The sequence below is a fragment of the Enhydra lutris genome, unplaced genomic scaffold (genome assembly GCF_002288905.1).
Source record: "Enhydra lutris kenyoni isolate GAN:26980312 unplaced genomic scaffold, ASM228890v2 scaffoldscaffold16, whole genome shotgun sequence".
NCBI lineage: Eukaryota > Metazoa > Chordata > Mammalia > Carnivora > Mustelidae > Enhydra > Enhydra lutris.
Window position 1 is genome coordinate 11,266,559 of NW_019154100.1, and position 23,967 is coordinate 11,290,525.

The window sequence follows — 23,967 nt, forward strand, 5'->3', positions numbered from 1 at the left end:
AAAGGTATACTTTATTAAATTGCTGATAGCTTAGGGCGCCTGGGTGGCTCAGTGGGTTAAAGCCTCTGATGTCGGCTCAGGTCATGATCTCAGGGTCCTGGGATCGAGGCCCGCATCAGGCTCTCTGCTCAGCGGGGAGCATGCTTCCTCCTCTCTCTGCCTACTTGTGATCTCTCTCTCTCTCTGTGTCAAATAAATAAATAAAATCTTTAAAAAAAATTGCTGATAGCTTAAACAAAAAGAGAAAAAAATTTTTCATTAAATCTGTAAAAAATAAAACATTAAAAAGCCAACAGTGTCTCAAATAAAAGTCATAAAAATTATATTCCTCTCTATCTGTTATCTCTATGTTATTTACTCCCAAAATATCTTGATCTTTTGTTAGTTTTATGAATCCAGTTTTACCCCTAGAGTCCTATACATTCTTACCCAGTTCAGTAATATGATCCAAAAGTTACCAGAAACCTGTACTTGTGAAAGTCCTTTCCATGAATCTCCTTGACGATGAAACACTTGCAGGAATACTTTTGTAAAAGCATCAGCATGAAATAATAACCATCTGTAAATGTCAAGCATTGCAACTTTTACTTTTTGTGTGTGATGGATAATCTTGTTTTTTTTATGGTTAATATTCTCAAGCTTTTTTCTGTGGCACTTTTAAATTATTTTGAAACAGTTTGATCTTAATACTTGGAATAGACTGAGGAATTGAAATAAAGAGGGGTAGAAGATAGTTTATCCAGATAGCATTAGCCTTAAAAGAGAAATCTAGGGGCGCCTGGGTGGCTCAGTGGGTTAAGCTGCTGCCTTCAGCTCAGGTCATGATCCCAGGGTCCTGGGATCGAGTCCTGCATTGGGCTCTCTGCTCAGCAAGAAGCCTGCTTCCCTCTCTCTCTCTCTCTCTCTCTCTCTCTGCCTGCCTCTCCGTCTACTTGTGATCTCTCTCTGTCAAATAAATAAATAAAATCTTTAAAAAAAAAAAAGAGAAATCTATATGCAAACAAAGGTGGAAGAATAATTGTGTAGGTGGTACTTGAGTATTACAGAGAATTTGATAACATGTCTCAAACCTGAGTGCATAGATCCTGGGGGACTGGAGTAGAATCTATTGGGAAATAATGTAATATAAGCATTGGGGCAGCCAAATTTTATTCAATGCAGGGAATAGAGGAAAAATTTGAAGAAGAGATTGACACTTTTTTTTTAAGATTTTTTTTATTTATTTATTTGACAGAGAGAGAGATCACAAGTAGGCAGAGAGGCAGTCAGAGAGAGAGGAGGAAGCAGGCTCCCCGCTGAGCAGAGAGCCCGATGCGGGCCTTGATCCCAGGACCCTGGGACCATGACCTGAGCTGAAGGCAGAGGCTTTAACCCACTGAGCCACCCAGGCGCCCAAGATTGACACTTTTGAAAGCTTCAAGTATGAATATAATGTAAATCAGTCAGATATATTAACATAAGAAATATGAAAAACTAGAACTAAAAGGAAATAGAAAAATCAAATTACATTCTCTTTAGCTAATTTTTCTTTTTCCAGTATTTTAGAACTATTAAAATAAAATTTGTCTACATTTATATTCCTATTCTATCAATATTTTATACCCTTTCATTTATTTTATAGAATCATCTTTTAATAGATGACTTTAATAGATCTTTAAATAGAACTTAAACATGCATGTTACATATTTTTTACTTTTTTTACCATATGTTATACAAGCAATGATATACATGTCATATAAATACACTAATATTTATTCTTTTTGAAAACAGAATCAAGTATTATACATAATATGTATAGTTTTGAATTCTCAGATCTTCCCAATAAATTTTGGGTTAAGGTAGTGTAGACAAGAAGGAAAATCTTAAACCCAAAATGTTAGATTTGGTGTAATACATTTGTATCAGCTAAACCCAAGGAAATGCATATATCTCAAATTTGAGGAGTGGAGGTAAAGTAAGAACAAAAGAATGAGAAAAAAAAGGATCCATTTGAACTATTTAAAAGATAAAAAGACTATTAAGAATAATTCTCTTTTAAGGGACCAGATCTACATTTGTCAAAATTGCTATGAACACAGATCCTTTAAACTTTATTTCTCAATAAAGAATTTCCCAAGGGAATGTGCTACAGGGCCCTCAGTAGCAACTTTGCCCAGAAGTGTTCTAATTAACTGTACCAGAGGGTCTGCTGTGCTGTCTAGTTAATGCTTTCTATCTGGTTCTTTGCTGGCCATCATGTATCATTGTTCAGCGAGTGACAGCAGTCAGGTTATTAAAGGTGTAGATATTAAATTAACAACAGTAGTAAACATTGTAGCTGTACTTCACATCTCAGCAGAACCAATGAAGTGGATGACACTGAATCCATGCTGATATGCTGCAATGACAGATGGGCGTCATTTAACACAATACATCAGTGGGCAACCCACGTACCACAGCTGTCCTCCACTAAATGAATTAGATCAGGGTAATTAATCTAAGGCAGAAAGTATTACTAAAGTGGATCCTAAGCAGAATTAGAGAAGGAAATCTCCTGCTCAAAAATGGAAAAGGATTTATGCATTATGTTTTAGTGCTGACAAGAAGGTTTCCAGAAGTTATTTTACTTCTTAAAAAAACTTATAAAATTATTCAGTTTTGTTTAGAAGCAAATTCACCATTTGGGGCTAAAGTGGACTATGCCCATTCCTTTATTCTTGTGCTTAAAGTAGAAATTCAACATGGTATATAGGGATATGTTCTTTAAAACAAATCTAATTATCTTTTATAACATATGTTTGCTCCAGGTATAAGAATGTGAGGACTAGGAGTTAAACTGGTAATGATTTTCATGTTAAATTTTCATTTATTTTATTTTATTTTATTTTATTTAAGATTTATTTATTTTTGAGAGAGAAAGAGAGAGAGAGATGCACATGCGTGGGAGATTGGAAGAGGCAGAGGGAGAGGGAGAGAGAAACATAAGCAGACTCCACCCTGAGTGTGGAGCCCCTCAGAGCTCTATCTCACAACCCTGAGATCACCACCTGAGCTGAAACCAAGAGTTGGTCTCAACCAACTGGGCCATCCAGGCACTTCAAATTTTCATTTTAGGTGGATTTGAGAGAGAGAGAGAGAGATAACTTTTTTCCTTTCTGATTTCATTTTCCTGCCAAACTAAAGATAATTTCAGTTTACAAAGGAGTCTTGCATGAAACAAGGTACATATTCTTAACAAACTGGAGGAATTTCTTAAATATCTTATTTTAAGAATCTACTTAAGGTATATTAAAATATATTTAATACTTGAGTTATTAACACCTCTACTCATTTATAATAATTTACATTTAAGACCCAAATACTTATAATTTAATATAAAGAGTTGCTTTTTAAACTAGCTTAAGTCTTTTTATGACCTTAAAGTACTGATTTGTGATGTGTATTTTTTAAAAAGAAAATGTTCTAATGTTGTATTTTAAAACTGCCAGTAGGGCATCTGGCTGGCTCAGTTGGTTGAGCAGCTGCCTTCAGCTCATGAGGGTCATGATCCTGGAGTATTGGGATTGAGTCCCGCATCGGGTTCCTAGCTCCATGGGGAGTCTGCTTCTCCCTCTGACCTTCTCCTCTCTCATGCTCCCTCTCACTGTCTGTCTCTCAAATAAATAAATAATCTTAAAGAAATAAATAAAATAAAATAAAAACTGCCAATAGATCAAGTCCATGATTTTGACCAAAGTCAGAAGCTATATTTAAAATCATCAAATAAGCCAATACCTTCTTTCATGTTTAGCACTAAATCAATGTGTGCCTAATTGTACTTACCTTTCTTTAAACCAAAAGATCTCAGTGCTGAGAAATTATTTTCTAATTCATGAATATCTTACGGAGTTAATTTCTAATGTTTCTCTGGTATCTTCCTATAAAACATATTTATAACAGTTGTGTCCATTGATCAGGCAGCATGTCCTCTGCTCAATTATGACAGTTCTCCTCTAGTTTTTGCTTTCTTTCTATTCTCCTTTCCAGTGGTTCCTTTCTTCTATCTCTCATGTGAAGATGGGAAAACCTGCTGCTAATTACTTCAGTTAAAATTTTTAACACAGCAGGAAATATCCAAACACAGATCTTTCTTTTTTAAAGAATTTGCTAGCTTCTTGTTAAGTTAGCAACTCTTAGTTGGAGGTCTGCAACAATCACGTCAAAGTATTGTGTATTTATTGTAGAAGCATAGCTAGCTGCAGCTGGAAGAAGCTACCACATGCATGGTATCTGATTTTTAAACTTCATTATCTTGATCATCCATGATTGGAGTAAATTGTAGACTAACTGCTGATCACATTCAAGTATTAAAATTGAAAATATGTTTGAAGGGCAGAAAAATACAAACACACCTCAGTGTGCAAGGATGTTTAGTCTCTCTCCCTAAATCCTCACAAATTTAAAAGTGTACTTGTACATCAAATTACATAATTATCATAAACAATCTCATCTATATTTTAAACTGAAAATAAAAGATTAAATACAAAAGGAAAAGGACTATAATATTTAATTTAGTTCCATTGAATAAGAACTGTGTTAACTCTTAAGTTTAACCTGCAGGGGCCAAAAGAATAGTTTGTGTTATTTTATCTTGGCCAAAAGAATAGTTTGTGTTATTTTAGAATACTAGTAAGACTAAATTTAGTGGATTCAAATTTTTTTCTGATGTGGACAGCTGTCTACAATAGTGTGAGCTGAATGGCCATCGAGCAGAACAATTCAAAACCAGTTTTTGTTGCTGCTTACCCAGAGATATTTTGCATTATGTTCAGAAGTTCTTTGCTTATAATATCCTCTTATATCACCATATAGTTTAAACTCTATACTCTGATATATGATCAGTAATCAAATACTACTATAAACTAATTTTATAGCTATAACCTATGATATGACAATTTAGAGTGACAGCAATATACTGTCCTTTGCATATAAAGCTGACATTACTGAGTCACCAATATTATGATGTATTTTCAGTCATATTCATATCCTGACTTTTCTATTTTTTTTATCTTGAGTGTATTATTTTAACTACCTGAACTTGAGATCTCATCTCTAAAATGGGAAGAATGACCTTTTGCATTGTTTTGAGACCCAGATGAGAGAAAGAAATATTTTCATATTCAGTTCCTTTGCTGTTTATGGCACAGCAGTCTCACAAATATTTTGCACTGCCAGTGTACAAGGACTGATAGAACATTATTTATGAAATTGGCTTGGCATGGAAAAGTAACAGGCATGATTTATAAGAGAAGAATTTCTTATACAAAGCTGTTTTACTTGATGTTCCAAAATGTAGCCTTAAAAGATGCTCTCACCAACTTAATCAACCAAACCTCCATCTATACAAAACAAAACCAAAACTAAATCTACTTGGAAATGATTATTACCTATTTTGGTACCATTTCAAGAACAAGTGGTTGGATTTCAGATTCTAATAATGCAGATACACTCTTTCTTTATGGATAATAGTCATTGAAAAGGTACCTAAGCATAAAGATTGATGAATGGAAGCTCATTATGATATGATTTTCTATAGAATAGAGTTAATGATTCAACTTCAAGTTACTGGGGTATTTAAAAAAAAAAAAAAGACATTTTAAACTGGTCCCCTACAGTTTAATTTCTTCAAACTAAATAAGAATAAGCTGCCAGTTTCAGGCATTTGAAGTCTTCGTATTATTACTCTTAGAGGCTACAAGTGGCATAGGTATTATAGAGATAAGACTATCTTTAGAAGCAAACAGATTTGTATTATGGGCAAGATACTTAGCTATACTTGGTTTTTTTCCTCATCCAGGGAATGGGAGTATCCAAACTTGAAAATTCATTGCCAGAATTAAATACAAGTATGTCCGTGGAACATGGTAAGGATGCCTCACACATAACACAAGCTCAGTAGTCGTTTATCATTACCTTTAAATACAAAGCCAAAGCAAGGGTAAAGTTAGCAAGTAGGAAAGGCTTCTGAATTTCTTTGTCCCTACATCATCAATGAGTTATTTCCCCGTTCCACAGACCCAAACTACAAACAAACAAACAAACAAACAAACAAAAGAAACAGCCCTAGGGAACCTTGTCCATTACATAATGTGGAGAGAGATATTCTCTGGGGCGATTGCTACTACATGGGTTAAAGGACTAGATATCTAGGATGGTATCATTATTAACTGAGATAAAGAATGCAAAAAAAAAATCTGATTTGGAAGGGTACAGAGAAGGAGTCTACTTTTCATAATGTAAAATATAGGACATTTAGATAGAATTATTAGACATTTGTGAATGAAGTTATAGGATATTTACATACCAGTGGAAACTATAATGTTTTAAGAATAGAATAAATCACTGAAAGAACCTACAGAGCATATAGGAATAAGGGCCAAATACAAAATCTGGAATATTAGATTAATAAAGATAAAAATAATTGTATGTGTGTGTGTGTACATGTGTGTGCATGCACACAAAATTGGAGTCATGAAGAAGAGGAATAACTGGTCTTCTGTCAAAGTAAGTAGAACAGTAGCATTGATAAAAATACAGTAACGTTGGGGCGCCTGGGTGGCTCAGTGGGTTAAGCCGCTGCCTTCGGCTCAGGTCATGATCTCAGAGTCCTGGGATCGAGCCCCGCATCAGGCTCTCTGCTCTCTAGGGGAGACTGCTTCCTCCTCTCTCTCTGCCTGCCTCTCTGCCTGCTTGTGATCTCTCTGTCAAATAAATAAGTAAAATCTTTTAAAAAAAAAAAATACAGTAACGTTTAAGTTAGAGATCAAAATTTCAGAATTTCTGAGGGAATTAAAGGACAACTGAGTCTAAGAGTCTGAGGGGTTGTTATTGAGATTGGAGGCTAAAAAATGGGAAAGAATGAGATCAGGATGTTAAACAAGTGCCCAGGGCACACATCAACCACTCCATTCCAGGGGGAAAGGAGAGAGTGGGCTGAAGTACAGTATAATGGACTTAATTTATTGATGGAATTAAGACAATAACCTACATGTTGTCTAATCATTTTATTTTTGTCCAGTCATTTTAATGGGAAAATGGAAACTGTAGAAAAAATAGTGTTATCTATCAAAACTAAGATATGTGCCATGCCTTTGATAGTTACTCAATGTAGTCCTGAATTAAAAGATCTAATTACTTAACTTGTCAGTTTATGAGTTCCTGAGAGATTTTTGAAGGGAAATTTCTTTTTTGAAGATACAGTTCATTAATTTCTAAATCTTCTAAAACATAATCTTTAATGACTATAAACATCCTTAATAACTATGAAAGAAATAATATCCTTATAATTTTAATAAAAGTTAAAAAGATAACAGGTACATTTTATTAGCATAATGCATCTGAAGATTAAAAGCACAATACTTGGGCTTTGCTACATATGCAGTCATTTTTGCTTGTATGCTTATTTGGTCTTGTTGAGAAAAGGCGATAGGTTATGAAGGGCAGATGTTTGGTGAAGGCAGATGGAGTGACCAGTGCCCAACATCTCCTTCTGCACACAACACATCTCTCACCTGTGATCCACTGCTTCTGAATAAGCAACAATTCTCTCATGATTATTGACAACAAAAGAGTGATCTATTGGTATTGAAATCAGCGGCCTGTGGGTCTTGCTCTGGCCCTTAGTATATTTATCTTTATGTATGATGCATCAGATTCACAAGACCGTATCTTTCCTTTAACCAAATCTTTATAACCATCTGTATCTACTTATATTTCACAGTCAAATGTTATTCCCTGATACTGTGCACGGTGTTCCTAGTAACAAGCAAGGATTTAGGAATGCTTGTTGAACTGAAGTCAAATCCCAAATACATATCCTGAAAAAGAGTACTCGCAATATGTCTAGGTCTCTAGAAATGATTTTGCCACTTGAAGAATAAAAGAACTATAATTTTGGGATTACACTACCTGAATAATTTGTTTTGCAATCATTTATTTATACGTTCATTAGTGCTTCAGCTAAGAGGTGGGTCAGTGCTAAGTTAAAACAACTTTCTCTTCTCCAGCTTCCTCTTTTTAAGAAGTTGTGAGAAAGAGAAAAGAAAAATCATTTGAGGCTAGTGGCTAAGATGAGGTGGACTCTCATGTTTCTCTAGATGTCTTTCAAATTCTTGTTAGAACTGTTCTCTAATATCAGTTAACAATGGAAAAGCCTATAGATTACGAAGTAAACCATAATCTTACATGTATGAACATGCATGTATGCATATGTGTATATATACACATGCGTGCATATTCATATATGCATATTTTATGTTTGTGTCTATGTATTTACTGTAGGATGCAGAAAAATATTCATAGTAGATTTTTTTCTCATTTTAGGAGAATGGTTGATTCAGTGACTCAACTTGCTCTATTTTTCAGAATGATACTCTTAAGCAAACAAATGTAGTACATCGGTGGAGGTGTTACAGTGGATGTTTTATCTCAGAACATTTCCTGGCTTTGCTAGCTTGCCAGCCCAGAATGAAGTAGGCTTATTAGCAGGTTTGATCATAACAACAAAACTTACGGAGATTTGCAATTTTGCAAATTTGTTAACAGATTTCATCCAAGGTAACTTTTAAAGTTTGGGACATTTCAATCACTATCACTCACTGATTCCAGTGAATGTGCTTTGAACTCTAGTTAAACTCGTGGATATTAATTACTCGGTGTCTGTTATGCAGGATTATGTATTATGCATGGTTAGATACCAAAAAGGCCTGTATTTACATTTCAGCTTCACTGTTAGCCAGCTCTGCAACCTTAAAATGTAATTTTATCACACTTGGCCCTAGGTGTCCTTATCATCAAAAGAGTTTGATTTATGTCATTACTTTCATAAGGGATAAATATGATTACATATGTAATGTCACTAACATAAGACCTAGCACATAATGGATGCTCTCTAAAAGTTCTTTTCTGTTTTTGTTCTTTCCCTAAGTGGCAGTAAAGGAGCAAATGATCTTTAATCCTTAAAGACACAGTTCCAAATAGAAATTGAGCTTTGAATGTAAGTGGTGATAATAATGTGACGTTTAGTTATCAGAAATGTGGACCTGAAAGTTTTAAATAAATTTACAGGCAATTCCAATTCCATATATACATATCTGAAATATATATATTTGATATATATGTATGTGTATATATATATATGTGTGTGTGTAGTGTGTACGTGTGTGTATAAGAATTTTAACTATTATATGAAAGATTGCTGCCATTAAGCCATCCTGTTGACTTCTGATCTATCTTATTTTGATTAGTTTGATTGGGCCCCCTCAGAATAGATATGAACTGATTGCTTTATGTTTGATTGAATGACTTAAGTGAAGTTCATGAAATCTTTTAAAGTAGAAGGACATTATGTCTTCATCCAGACATAATGGCAGAGAATTCATCTTCTGTTTACGTTTCTGCTCTATCTGGAAAACAATAAAAACAAAAGCAATCACAAGAAAAAGGGCTTTACATTTTTGATATATTCTTTTATATATTATGTATATAATATAATATATATAATATTCTTTTATATACACTGTATTTTTTTAAGATTTTTTTAAAGATTTTATTTATTTATTTGACAGAGATCGCAAGTAGGCAGAGAGGCAGGCAGAGAGAGAGGAGGAAGCAGGCTCCCTGCTGAGCAGAGAGCCCGATGCGGGGCTCGATCCCAGGACCCTGGGATCATGACCTGAGCCGAAGGCAGAGGCTTTAACCCACTGAGCCACCCAGGCGCCCCTATACACTGTATTTTAATGGAAAATTTAGTTCTGATAGCTTTATTATTGAATACTTGTTAATGAAGATTAAACAAGGGTATATTAGATACAAGAGTATATTACACACTTTCTTCATGCTTGGTAACCTGCTAGGTCCCCTACTTTGTCTTTCAGTGTATAATTATTTTCTTTCTAATTCCCATAATGTTAACAAATTTTACTATTGTAACATAATTTAGGTAGAACACTACAGAATATATTCTATGCACAAAGATTTTTTTCTCTGAAAGAGAACATTGATAGGGAATTAGTGTAGCTGGTGAATCACACACACACACAAAGATCTATCATGTAAGTATTTGATTCTTTTCTTCCAAGGTAACCTAAAGGCACTGTATTTTTATAGAGATTAACTTGTTTGAGAACAGAAGCTATTAATCTCTCCCATAACAGGCTGCTGAATCATTCTCATTCATTTTGTCAATGTCATTTTACAACTGAGTTTCAGACAATTTTTGCAAGAATAAGATACATAAGTATTCAAAAATGCTAATATGCTCAGCTGAGTATTCCTAATTATGTCTTCAGTTTATATTTGCTTAAGGCTTTTATGTTGCAATAATCGCCTCTTCAGTTTCTTCCTTTTCCATTATACCATACTTGGCTGGTGCTAGGACTGTGGAATTCTTTGGCTGGTAAGTACTTACCCTGAATAATGGGATGCTTCGATGAAATATGTTAAAGAAATTAGTTATCAAAGAGCACCTGGTTGGCTCAGTTGCTTAAGCATGTGCCTTTGGCCCAGAGTCCTGGGATTCAGCCTTGTGTTGGGCTTCCTGCTCCGGGGAAGTCTGCTTCTCCCTCTCCCTCTGACCCTCCTCTCTGCTCATGCTCTCACTCTCTGCTCTCTCAATGAATAAATTTAAAAAATCTTTAACAAGAAGAAATTAGTGATCAAAAGGATGGAAAAGTCATATCTCTTTAATCATTGTGCTAACCTAAAAACAGTTACTTGTATAGATACAAGTTCTCTCTAAAACTCCAGTGTAAATCTTACTTTTAAATGAGAAAGTAATACCAGTTATTTTACCAAGCCATGGATAAAATAGATACTTCCTTCTATATATGTTTCATAATGGCTCCACAAATTTTTCTTCTTTTTATCCTATTGGCTGCACAGAAAACATTATACTGCAAGTTCTTTTTTTTTAATGAACAAAGTCATCTGTCCATTTGGGATATTAAGTTAAGAATGATTCCAAAAATTGAGGAGTAATTAATCACAATGAAATAAGATCTGTTAACTTTACATGGGCTTTTACTAAATTATAAGTTTCTGTGATCCCTTTGCTTTTTTTGTAAGGCATTTTATTTTAGAATAGCTTTATAGAAAAGTTGTGAATATAGAGAATTCTAATATACCTCTCATCCAGCCTGATCTATTATTAATATCTTACATAAGTATGATATATTTATCACAAATAATGAACCAGTTTGATCCATTGTTATAAAGTCCATACTTTATTCATATGTCTTCAATTTTTACCTAACATCCTTTTCATGTGCCCAGATCCCATTCAGGATCACTTTTAGTAATTACATCTCCTTAGGCTGCCCTAAGCTATGATGGTTTCTTAGACTTCCCTTGTTTTGATAAGCTTGACAGTTTTGAGGAGAGCTGATCAGGTATTTTGTAGAACATGCTTCAACTGAGATTTGTCTAATGCTTTTCTCATGAATAAACAGAGATTATTGCATTTTGAGAGACAACTCAGAGTCAAAGTTCCATTTTCATCACATCATATCAAGGGTATATCCTTTCAACGTTATTTATCTACTGATGTTTATCACCTGGCTGAGAGAGTTTTTGTCAGGTTTCTCCACTTATAAAATGATTCTACCCTTTTCATACTGTACTCTTGGGAAAGAAAGAGCTATGTGCAGTAGACACTTAAGAGGTGGGGAGTTACCTTCCACCTCTCAGAGACTATCTAAATGAATATCTAAATGAATTATTTGGACTTTTTTTCTGTATGAGGATGTGTCTAGTCTTCCCCAGTTTGTTTCTTTTCATCATTTGCTTTTATCAATGGAGACTTACAGATATTTATTTTATAGTTTGGATTATAAACTAATATTTATCTTTTGTTCAAATTATTCTAGCTTTGATTATTGCGAGCTCTTTCAATTGACTCCCTTGTCCCTTTGACATACCCTTATCTTTGTGTTTTTCTTGAGCAGCTTCTTACTTTCTGACACTACATCATACTCTAGACTCAAATATTTCCTGTCCCAGTCCTAGAATCAGCCATTTCTTCAGGGGATCTGGTCTCTCTTAATAGAGATTAGTGTTGTTTATCAAGATCTAGGCATTAGGTATTTCACTGCTATTGAAGTGTCGTTGTTTCCAGGCCCTCTAAACTTACAGAGAAAGGAAGTATATCTATGTATTCTAACTAGTGTGTATACGGATATCTACAAATATTTATACTGTAGGTAGATAGATAGAATTGCATTATATTATATATTTATTTTAAGCTAAATATGAGTTCATACCATCTTCAGATATAGTCCATCACCAGTTAGATCATTCTTTCTCTCTTCACCTATGTATAACTTTACATTCCAACAATGACAAACCTTTATATTTCCACCATTCATCATCCAACACTCCTTGATCTAATCTAGTATACGTGCATTATTTTTTTTTAATTCTTAAACTATAACTCCATTGGAAATTACTTGATTTTTTATAGATCAGATTTCTGCAAGGAAAATATGTCTTGTTCATTGTTATATTTTCAATATATAATCTATTGTCTGAAACAATGAGAAGACTTAATAAATATTTGTGAATGAATAAAGATAAGATATGATTTTAACTTAGACCAGAATCATAGTTGCAGAAATTTGAAATTGGGAAATTTAGAGCTATTACGGAGGAAATCAAAAGGTTCTAGCTATATTGGATTGAGGAATAATAAAATAAATAACATGAAGGTGATTTTTTTTAATACTTTTTTTTTAAGATTTTACTTATTTATTTGACACAGAGAGAAACAGGGAGAGAGGGAACACAAGCAGGCAGAGGGAGAGGGAGAAGCAGGCTTCCTGCTCAGCAGGGAGCCCAATGCAAGGCTCAGTTCCAGGACCCTGGAATCATGACCTAAGCAGAAGGCAGACACTTAATGACTGGTACCCAAAAAATGACTTTTAAAAGGAATTTTCCAACATTAGAAGGATGATATCCTTGAGAAATTCTCTTATGACTTTATAGAACAATTTATAATTAATACCATCTATAACTATGCAGTTACTTTTTATAACTGATAAACACGGCATTATAATATTTTAGTTTAAATTTGTATAGTTAGCACAGGGAGCTGTATATTACAGAAATACTATCTGCTCTACTAGTAATATTTTTCTGTACCACAATTTATTTCATTTGATGTATGAAGTGGGCAGATAAGTACAGTTTATCATAATGTGGATGAAAATATCAGGAGACAGTGAGATAAGCTTATTTCTGTAGTTGAATGGAATTGCAAATTCATAACTAGGAAAAAATGCAAGTAAAATTTGAAAAAAAATACAATGACTTCATCAGACATCTATTGGGTAAACTTAATAGTACTACATCTCTGTTTTATCACTTTTACTAAGTATAAGATGTAATGATAGTGGATTTTAGGATAAATATTTTGTTGATACTAGATTTTTGTCCCATTAATTTTATATTATTTTTATATAATTATTGTATTTGGTTTCTATGTAATTATGACTCCATTGAACTTAAAAGGAAAAGTAAAAATAGAATTAATAAAAGATGCTTCAGACGTCTGTGTGGCTCAGTCGGTTAAGCCACTGCCTTTGGCTCAGATCATGATCCCAGGGTTCTGGAATTGAGTCCTGCATGGGGCTCCTTGCTCAGTGGGTAGGCTGCTTCTCCCTCTGCTGCTCCCCCTGCTTGTACTCTCTCTCTCTGAGACAAATAAATAAATAATAATATTAATAATAATAATAAAAAGATGCTTCATGAGTTTCAGGGGCTGCCATCCATAAATTTGTTTATGTTAGTGGAAACATATATATTGATCAGGCATGACTACTGGAAATGTTTTGATAGGAAAACTTAGTTAAATATCTTGAGACTTTTTTCTCCCCAGATATTTGCAAATGGAAATGTGGGCATTATCTATGTAAAGAGCACTATTATCCTCATCATTTTTAAATAACACTAAATTACCTTTGAACATTGATTTCTTCAAATAGATTACTTTTTTTTGAAGGATCTAGAAAATAACAGATGTATATTTTAGTGGGTTCATACTGGAGTATATGCCTAAAACCGTTTGTCTACAAATAATTAAGTTGGTCTTTTATTTTTTATTTATTATTATTTTTTATTATTTATTTATTTTTTTTAAACCATTCTTTTTTTTTTTAAAGATTTTATTTATTTATTTGACAGAGAGAGATCACCAGCAGGCAGAGAGGCAGGCAAAGAGAGAGGAGGAAGCAGGCTCCCTGCTGAGCAGAGAGCCTGATGATGCCGGGCTCGATCCCAGGACCCTGAGATCATGACCTGAGCCGAAGGCAGCAGCTTAATCCACTGAGCCACCCAGGCACCCCTATTATTATTTTTTAAAGATTTTATTTATTTATTTATTTGACAGAGGGATATTACAAGTAGGCAGAGAAGCAGGCAGAGAGAGAAGAAAGCAGGCTCCCTGCTGAGCAGAGAGCCCAGTGCGATGCTAGGCTCAATCCCAGGATCCTGGGATCATGACCTGAGCCCAAGGCAGAGGTTTTAACTCACTGAGCCACCCAGGCACCCCTGAATTCGTCTTTTAAAACCAGTTTCTCAGGGATGCCTTGGTGGCTCAGTCGTTAAGCATCTACTTTTGGCTCAGGTCATGATCCCAGGGTCCTTGGATCTAGCCCAGCGTCAGACTCTCCCCGCTCTGAGGGAAGCCTGCTTCTCCCTCTCTCACTCCCCGTGCTTGTGTTCCCTCTCTCTCTGTGAAATAAATAAATAAAACCTTATAAATAAACAAATAAATAAATAAATTTTGAAAACCGTAGTATCTCAACACCAACTAAATCTTTACTTAGAGCTTACTATATGTAACTATACATAGTCTTACTATATAGTCTTAAGTATACAACCTTATATACTTAGTGCTTAATATCTATAACTATATATAGTCTTACTATATAAAGGTCTTTTCTTAAAAGAGGAAAGGGAGCAGCTAAGGAAACATTTACCAAGTGCTGTATTGGTAAAGTGAGTATTTGATGCTTATTACATTCTTCTTTTTCCTAATTCTTATGAGCTATTATTTTAGTAGTCACTGTGCATTGGACTCAAAGAAACAAAAGGTTTGGAATTAGGCTCTGGTTCCAAATCAACCTCCACGACTTGCTAGCTCTTTAATTTTGAACAAGCTACTACATATCTCTGAACTTATTTCCTGATTCATTCATTAAACAGATAAACCAAAAAAACTCCATTATAGGGCTTATGGGGTTTTTAGAAATTTTAAGGAACTTATACAGTATAGTTACTGTTACTACAGTATAGTCACTATATGTTATGTATTCCTCTGGATTTTGGGGGGGGGCACATAGGAGATGATCCATCAGTGCATCAAGGCTAATTGCAATATTCTTTGGAAGCGTTATACTTTCATATATCTTTTATCCTACATGTTATAAAACAATAATTATCACATATGAACCTACCCTAACCTAAGAATGAAAAAAATTATGCATCTATGTGCTTCTCTTTCAAACCATGTTATGTGTATATTTATTGACTCTTGTATTTTATCCTGAGATGAGGTAATCATAATCATAAAAATTTTCATTCCTTTTCTTTTCCTTATTACTCTCTCCTCAGTTCTTCAATCTTTTTGTTCTTTTTTTTAAAGATTTTATTTATTTGTCAGAGAGAGAAAGAATGAGCAGAGGGTAAGGGCACAGGGAGAGGGAAAAGCAGGCTCCCCTTCTGAACAGGGACCCCCAACAGGACACGGGGCTCCATCCCAGGGTCCTAGTATCATAACCTGAGCTGAAGGCATAGGCGTAAATGACTGAGCCACTCAGGTGCCCTTCTTTTGTTCTTTTTTTTTTTTTTATTAAGTCCTTTTTAAAAATCAGTTCGAGAAACTTCTATTCACCTATTTGTAAACACAGTGAATGATTATTATGATTGTTTTCTTGACTACTCCTAGTTTATATGTGCCCATCAAAGGCATTCTTTATTTCTGCAGTGTTTTTAGAATCCTTGTAATTCTTTTCTTCTTGTTTTTCTTTTCTTCTTTTTTTTAAACCTTTCCTTTTCCCCATATCACAGCCTCTAGTAAGTACCATTCTACTCTCTATTACTATGAGTTCATCTTGATTCTTATAATTTCTGTCTTTCTGCTTAAGTTATCCATCTATTCTCATATGTTGTCTGCTTTCTTTCATTATGGCCCTTACCATACTAATTATACTTATTTTTAATTAGTTGTATAATAATTGCAACATCTGTGTCATATTTGAGTTTGCTTGTGATGCTTGATTTTTTTCTCCAAACTGGGCTTTTGTTTGTCTTTTGTTTTGTTTTGTTTACTTTTTCATACACCTCATAATTTTTTGTCAAAAAACAGACTTGCATTGCATAATGGGACGTCAGGTTCATTGGCCTCTACTGTGACAATTTCTGTTACTCTGGCTAGTAGTTGTGCTTTTAAAAATGTTTTCTATTACTATAAGTACCAGAAGGCTCATATTTTTCTAACATCCTTGGTTTTGTCTCCTATAACTTTGGCCTTCCCAAAGTGTTCCTACTTAGAGGAATGTATTACATGCCTTCTGGTGATGTGATAAGGAGATGAGGTATATTTGGTGGGGATGGTAGCAGGGGCACATTCTACAATCTCCCAATTGAATCTCAGTGTTCTAATACACATGTGTCTGGCCTGTGACCTTCACAAGTATATATTCTTATATAATTCTCCAACTATAGGTGAAACAGGAGGACTATGGGAGGCTGCAGAGAGAGTGATGCCCTTACGTATTCCTCTGAGACAAGGTTTTGATAAGGTTTTTCTACTGGAGTGTGTCCTTGCTAAGAAGAATGCTTTGGGCATATTTCAAAGTGATCACTTTCTCTCTTCTGCCAGAGACACTATGGAATCTTTCTGGAGAATGCAGAGATAAAATCTGCTTTTGGAAGCTTCAAGTCATGTATACGATGGTCCAACAACAACAACAAAAAATCTATCCTTTCTCTGAAAATAAAAGGAAATATTGAAACTTGGATTTATTCTCTGAAATTCAAAAGCTGTATACAGAAATTTTGCTGTTAATAATGAGAGTGACCTAAAAGGGAAGTATACTAATGAACTAATATTATTATTTGTTGGGGAATCAGCTTATGTAACGTTAAGTCTGCATTCTTCACTATTATTCTGTATTCTTCTATTCTTTTTTTCTTCCTTGAAGATCATGCTTTTATCAAACCTAGAATATCACATTTCCTTTCAAACAAGACCTTCTTATGAACTTCTTTAATATTGAGGTGAAAATAAGGCTAACAATACCCATCATCTTAGTTTGCTTGGATTTGGGAGATGTTATGTAAACTATAAACTTGGTGTCAGGATATCAATAAGTCTCAAATCATTTTGAGAACACTTTCAAATGCAATGAGTAAGCATGCTATCTCACAGGTTTCTAGGAACACACAAAGATGGTACCCCAGCAGAAGAGCAATTGATCAAAACTGGTAGGATGCAGATAAGTCAGTGCTTGTGGGGAGGTTTATAGCTTTAAGTGCTTTTATTAGAGAATTAACAACCCAAGCTTCTGACTGAGGGAGAGATTATTATGAATAATTCTATGTCAACAAATTAGAAAAGTGAAATGTACAAAGTCCATAAAGATAAAAACTGACTCAAGATGAGATAGAAATCTTGGCATACCAACAACAGGTAAAGCCATTGATTAATTATTAAAAATCTTTCCATAAAGGAAAGCCCACGCTTAAATAATTTTCTTAAGCATTTAAAGACAGAAATAAAGGGGAAAATTATAATATTACAACATTAAAAAATCAGCTTAGTACAGACACACGTATAGTTCCACACACCAATATACAACCTCAATTTCTTTAAAGATATAAACTAAACAAGAAAACATTTTGCTTACCAAATTATAAAATTTCATAAATCATTAATGAGACTTCTGTGTTATAAAGTAAAATGGAGTAGACACTGCAAAGCCCTACTCACTGAAAAATGGATAGATCCCTACTACAACAATATTTATTGCATTTCTGATTCACAGGAAATAAGAAAAATATCTAAAATATCTTTTTGTATGCTTCATGCCAGAAAAATGGGAATAAAATTTAATGCAGTTCTCCAATCACATGAAAAATGTTAATACTGGCATAAGTGACAAAAGAAAATAAGAAAAAGAAAAAACTAAACTCACAAAACTTCATGAATTTCCATTTATTTAAAAACATTAAATATACTTCTGAATAACTCATGAGTCAAAGAAGAAATTATAATGGAAATAAACAACTTATTGGACTTGGATAATAATCCAAATATTGTATGTAAAATTTATGAAATGCAGTTAAAGTGAATATTTATAGTTGAGTGCTTATATTATAAAATAATAGTTGATGTTAATTTATGAGCTGTGTCCCAGTTATGATGTTATTAAAAAAAAAACAGAGAATAAAATCAAGGATTGATCCAAAGAGATAATGGAGATAAAAGCAGAACTTAGTAAAAAAGAAAATAATATAGAGAAACACAGTAAAGACACAAATCTTTGTTGAGTTGAAGAAGAAAATAAGAAGGAATGAATAGGAATTTGAAAGGAGCGATAAATCCAAGTTCAGTTTACACTAAATATAATGTGAGAGTTTTATGTGAATAAACTAAAAACATTACACAAAACAGATAAGACATGAGACTAGGTTTCAAGCTTTCTGTTTGACTCCTGAATGCATATTTTCATCACAACATTACAATTAGGCTCTCTCATTTGGTATATTTTCTCTCAGACTTTATCTATATCCATACGTCATCTGGGAAATAGTACACAATAATAGTACACAAAAATCTCAATTGCCTATGTTCAATATAGAGAGGCATGTGCATGCCTGTAATTATATACAATGTAAACCTGGATAAATGCCGTGTGAATTACACCTTAGTATTTCAGGGGAGAGAACATTTACCCTTGAACTGAGGATAGGGAGGGGATGATGTGAGAATTAGAAAAGAGTAAATTAAAAAGTTAGCATTTGGGGGTGCCTGGGTGGCTCAGTGGGTTAAAGCCTCTGCTTTAGGCTCAGGTCATGATCCCAGGGTCTTGGGATTGAGGCCTGCATCAGGTTCTCTGCTCAGCAGGGAGCCTGTTCCCCCCCACCCCCCGACTTTTTCTGCCTGCCTCTCTGCCTATCTTGTGATCTCTGTCTGTCGAATAAATAAATAATAATAAAATCTTTAAAAAAAATGTTAGCATTTGGTCTTGGGGGAAAAAATGTCTATGAAAAAGCCCAGCCAAATTGATAGAATGAGCAAGAGCAAGAAGACAGGGAATCTCATGTTGAAGTGAACTTTTTAGCATTTCGCTCTTTCATAGGACTGGTTATGTGGATGTGGCTTTGATAACACTGAAAGAAAACAGAATATTCTCAGAGCCTTGGATAATATAGTCATAACCATATAGAAAACACTTAGTGTTTCTGATATCTTATTAGGTATTGGGAAATAGTTCTTCATAAATCTCACCTTTCTGTACATCTTGGTATTACCAATCCATCTGCTCCAGAATTATCTTTTCAAGAATTGTTTAATAAGGCATCCCTGGAAAGGTAGAGATAGATAGCCTTTCTGGATCAAGTTTATTTACATTCAGTGATAGTAAACTGGGAGACTTCCCATTCTCTGAAGATACTCAGGCTAATAAAGGTGAATATGTCTCTCTGACTTTTCTGAAGATATTTGAATACATTCTAAGATAATAAAGATAATTCCCTCTCCAAGGGGAGGAAAGATAGGTTTGCCAGAGCCTCCTATATAATGTCAGAGTTTCCTAATCTCAGGATTCCTTTTTTATGCACACCCACAGTAGATGGGGGTAATACCTGAGCCTTAGGACATCACTCTGTGGAAATTAGGGATGAGGGAAATGACACTAATGGTTACTCTTACTTTAAGTAATAAAACAGTCTAAATCCATTTGTACTCATTGTCTCCTTGCCAGCTGAATCTGTGGAGGTGTGACAAGACAACGTAGCACTTGCCACCATGCTGCTGCATAGGACTGACTTGCCTGATTGACATTAGATTGATTTTTCCAAACTCTGGAATAGTTGGGAAATAATTGATATGGAGTTGGGAAAAGGAATACAGATATACACTTAACAAATACAATTTGCAAATATTGTTTATTTATGGCATCTTTATTAACAATTAACTTTATGTTCCATTTTAGTTCTTCCTAAATATTAGATATGTCAGCATTTATTAGCTCCTGGCTCCTATCTTATTAAAGGTACAGGTACCTTGATATCATTAAAATCACATGAGAGAGTCATGGTACACAGTGAAGCTTCTGACATTCATTCTATGGCTTAATTTTACCTACAGGACATCAGCTTTAAAATTATAAAGCAAAATTTTACAAAGACATGGAAGATACAGTAAAGCATTTTGGCTCTGGGATCATGACTGGAGCCAAAGGAAGATGTTTAGCCAACTGAGCTACCCAGGCACCCCTGGATTTAAATTTTTAAGATAAAAATTATTCTCAAAAAGGTATCCAAAACTAGTAATCTATACATTATAATGCACCTTAGAAGAAGTATCAAAGTCTATAATATATGTACATGGTAAGTGTAGTTCTCTTGTTTGATTAATTATAGGTCCTATCTTGCTATTTTTGGCCATTATAGGTCCACATATTTTTGTAAAATTCAAAAACTTTTCTTTCAGGTCTGATTTCTTAAAGGTTTTCAAAAGCTTAGTTCTGCTTGTTGGGTCTAGGATAGGGAGAAGTACCTTTAGAAGAGTATACCTGTGAAAGTGTTGCAAATTAAAATATTTTTCTTTGATAAGATTATAATTTCAACATTATATAATCACTATACCTAAAAAAGGAGAAAGTAAATGGCAGTCTAGTTAATAAACAGAAGATAAAGCTCCATCCTAATATCTGCTTGTGTGAAATCTGGGATTGTGTATGGGCTAATTTAGCAAAAGTATTCATTTTAAGTGACAATTACAAAATTTCAGTGGAGCTTGCTACTAATCAGAATCATAAAAACAAAACGCTCTCCCTGGCCAAACGTTAGCATGGAGGGCCACATCTTCAGACTCCTACTACTGCAATCGTTTCTTCAATAGACAATAATGGTGAAAACTAAAATACATGAGTATATCCTGAGCAGATGTTATGGGTTTAATATTGTGGTGGAGTAGTAACCTAATGTAGTGGACATTTAAAATAAAAATTTCCTGCTTTTAAAGCAGTTATTAAAAAAAAATAAAAAAAAAAATAAAGCAGTTATTAGATAGTTGATCCAATCCCTATGAATCAATAGTTTATAACACAATAAAGAATCGAGCTTGAAAGTTTTAGATATAGGCCCAGTTTTGTTATTCTTAATTTTTGTTGTCATGACTGAGTCACTGTCTTATGATTTATTGTTGATTGAATTGTACAAACTCTTTCATATGGTAGTTTAAAAACTCATTCATGTGTTTATTCCTTCAACAAATTTGTTTAATGGCAACTCAGTATGAGACACTGTTCTGGCTGCTGAGATTACAGCAGTATAGAAAATAGTAAAGTCTCTGCTTTTTTTAGAACATTCATTATGGTAGGTGGAAACAGAAAATATGCAGGTGAACAAATACTTATATGTCAGATGATGACAAATACTCTGAAGAAAAACAGCAGAATAAGTGGATGGGATAGTAAAGCCAATGTTAACAGACTCAAATTCACTGTTTTTTTCTGTGTCTTGAATATGTAACTGCCAACTGTTATAAATTAAGTGTTATTGCTGGTGAAGTACTATCACATATTCATTCATCAATACATTCTGTGTATATTTAGTGAAAACCTAGTATTTGTAAGGTATTATAGAAGTCATTATTTTTACCTGAGTGATGTCAATTACTCTATATTGAATAGATTTTGAAATAATGATTCTCTAACTTATAACAATATATATAAAAATATAGTTCTATATTTTAATGAATCTAGTTACAATCATGTCACTATGTCATAAGTAGAATAAAACTGCCTGTGAAATATATTAAGTATGATGCATAGTGGATAATAAATCTCTTTCATATGTCCATGCATACTTAAATAGAAGCTTTCTTTTATGAGTTGGTACATAGTATCAGTTAGAAATTTTAAATGTTGATCATAATAATACATAAGCATCCAGGAAAATCTTTATATACTCTTGAATTGACTGTGTGTAACTGTGCCTTTATATCAATATGACATGCTATTCGTCACCAACTAATACATAGCTTCATCAAGAGTAAAATCAAAAGTTAGGTTATACTACTCCTGGTAAGAGCACATTTTCCTTTATAAATATTAAGATACATATTTAGAATGCCTCAAATTGGACTCTCTTAATGTTTTAGATGGCCTCCAAAATCACATTCTCTTATGACTGACGATCATAAGTTTTAAGTATAGATAGTATTCACATTTATTTACATGGACTTTTGCTCTTCAGACCATGTGATAAGTGAAAGTGTAACATAGATGTACAGTCATTTTTGTGCTTTACCCAAAACTGTCTGTCAGAAAGTCCTTTCTTTGGCATTGCTGGAGAAGCTAGTACACAAGAGCTTTCCAAGAGTTTATTGTCCTGGGCAGGAAATAATTTGACAGTTTGGTATAGGTACAAATCTAGAACTCTGCCTGAACTCGGTAAATGCTCAACAAAAATTTGTTGAATAAATAATTTGTTGATAGTTATGGGCTAATTACATTTGATGATACAACTCAGAAGCTTTAGCCACTATTTGTAACATTATTTCTGTGGATAAATTGGTTCTTTACTACTGATCTTTCAATTTTGAGTCCAGGGTTATGGCATACTAAAGTCAGCCATTCAGTTCAGTAAGTGTTAAATAAAACTACGTCACAACATGAAAATCCCACATAAATTGCAGACATATCAACATTAGTAAGAAGGAGAAAAAGGAAGCTACCATCAATGGGTATTTATTTGTACCCGTGGTTTGGCTTACCTGTCTAGAGCATTCAATAGTCTTTACAGAATTCAAGTAGCTGTCTAAGTTATTTTACACATCATGGACGTATTTTGGGTTGGGATTGGGGTCTAGACTGATGAACACAAAATGGAGTTCAGAGGTCTTAAAGATCTGTCTCCTACCTAAATACATCTTATTTTCTACTTATATTTCTATAGTACCAAATTTGTATATTTATCCAATCAAGCCTTACCATATCATGACCCTGTATTATACTCATCAAACTGTATGATAAACATGGTCTGACGTATTTCTCTCCTCAGGCCTAGAGCTAATTGGTCCTTTTATATGGTTGACATGTACAAAACTGTTTTTTAAAAAAAATCAAATTTATATGGCTCAATATATTAGGAACATAATCAGTCACACTATTACAAGATGTACACAGTATTTTATATAATACATAGTTTATTTTATACATTTTTATAAATTTATGTATATATGCTAACGTTACTATCATCATTGCCTCCAGAGCCTTATGCAGTCTCTGCAACATAGTAAGTACTTATTAAGTGTTTGTAGTCAAATTAAAAGTGGGTGAGATAAGTCTGAAATGCTGAAGCACTTACTTTTCCCTAAATTTGGAAACTAAAAGGAGTTTTGAACTTCAGTTCTGGAAGAGATGGTGATATTAATATTAAATATCTCCTTGTATTATTCTAGTTAAGACAGCAAAGCATGAAATGAAGCATCAATAATTACTTTCTAGATCTAAGAGCATTGCAATTTGTTGCCTGTTGAAGGATTGTTACAAGCAGCTTTTTTTTTTTTAAAGATTTTTATTTATTTATTTGACAGACAGATCACAAGTAGGCAGAGAAGCAGGCAGAGAGAGAGAGGAGGAAGCAGGCTCCCCACTGAGCAGAGAGCCCGACGCGGGGCTCGATCCCAGGACCCTGGGATCATGACCTGAGCCGAAAGCA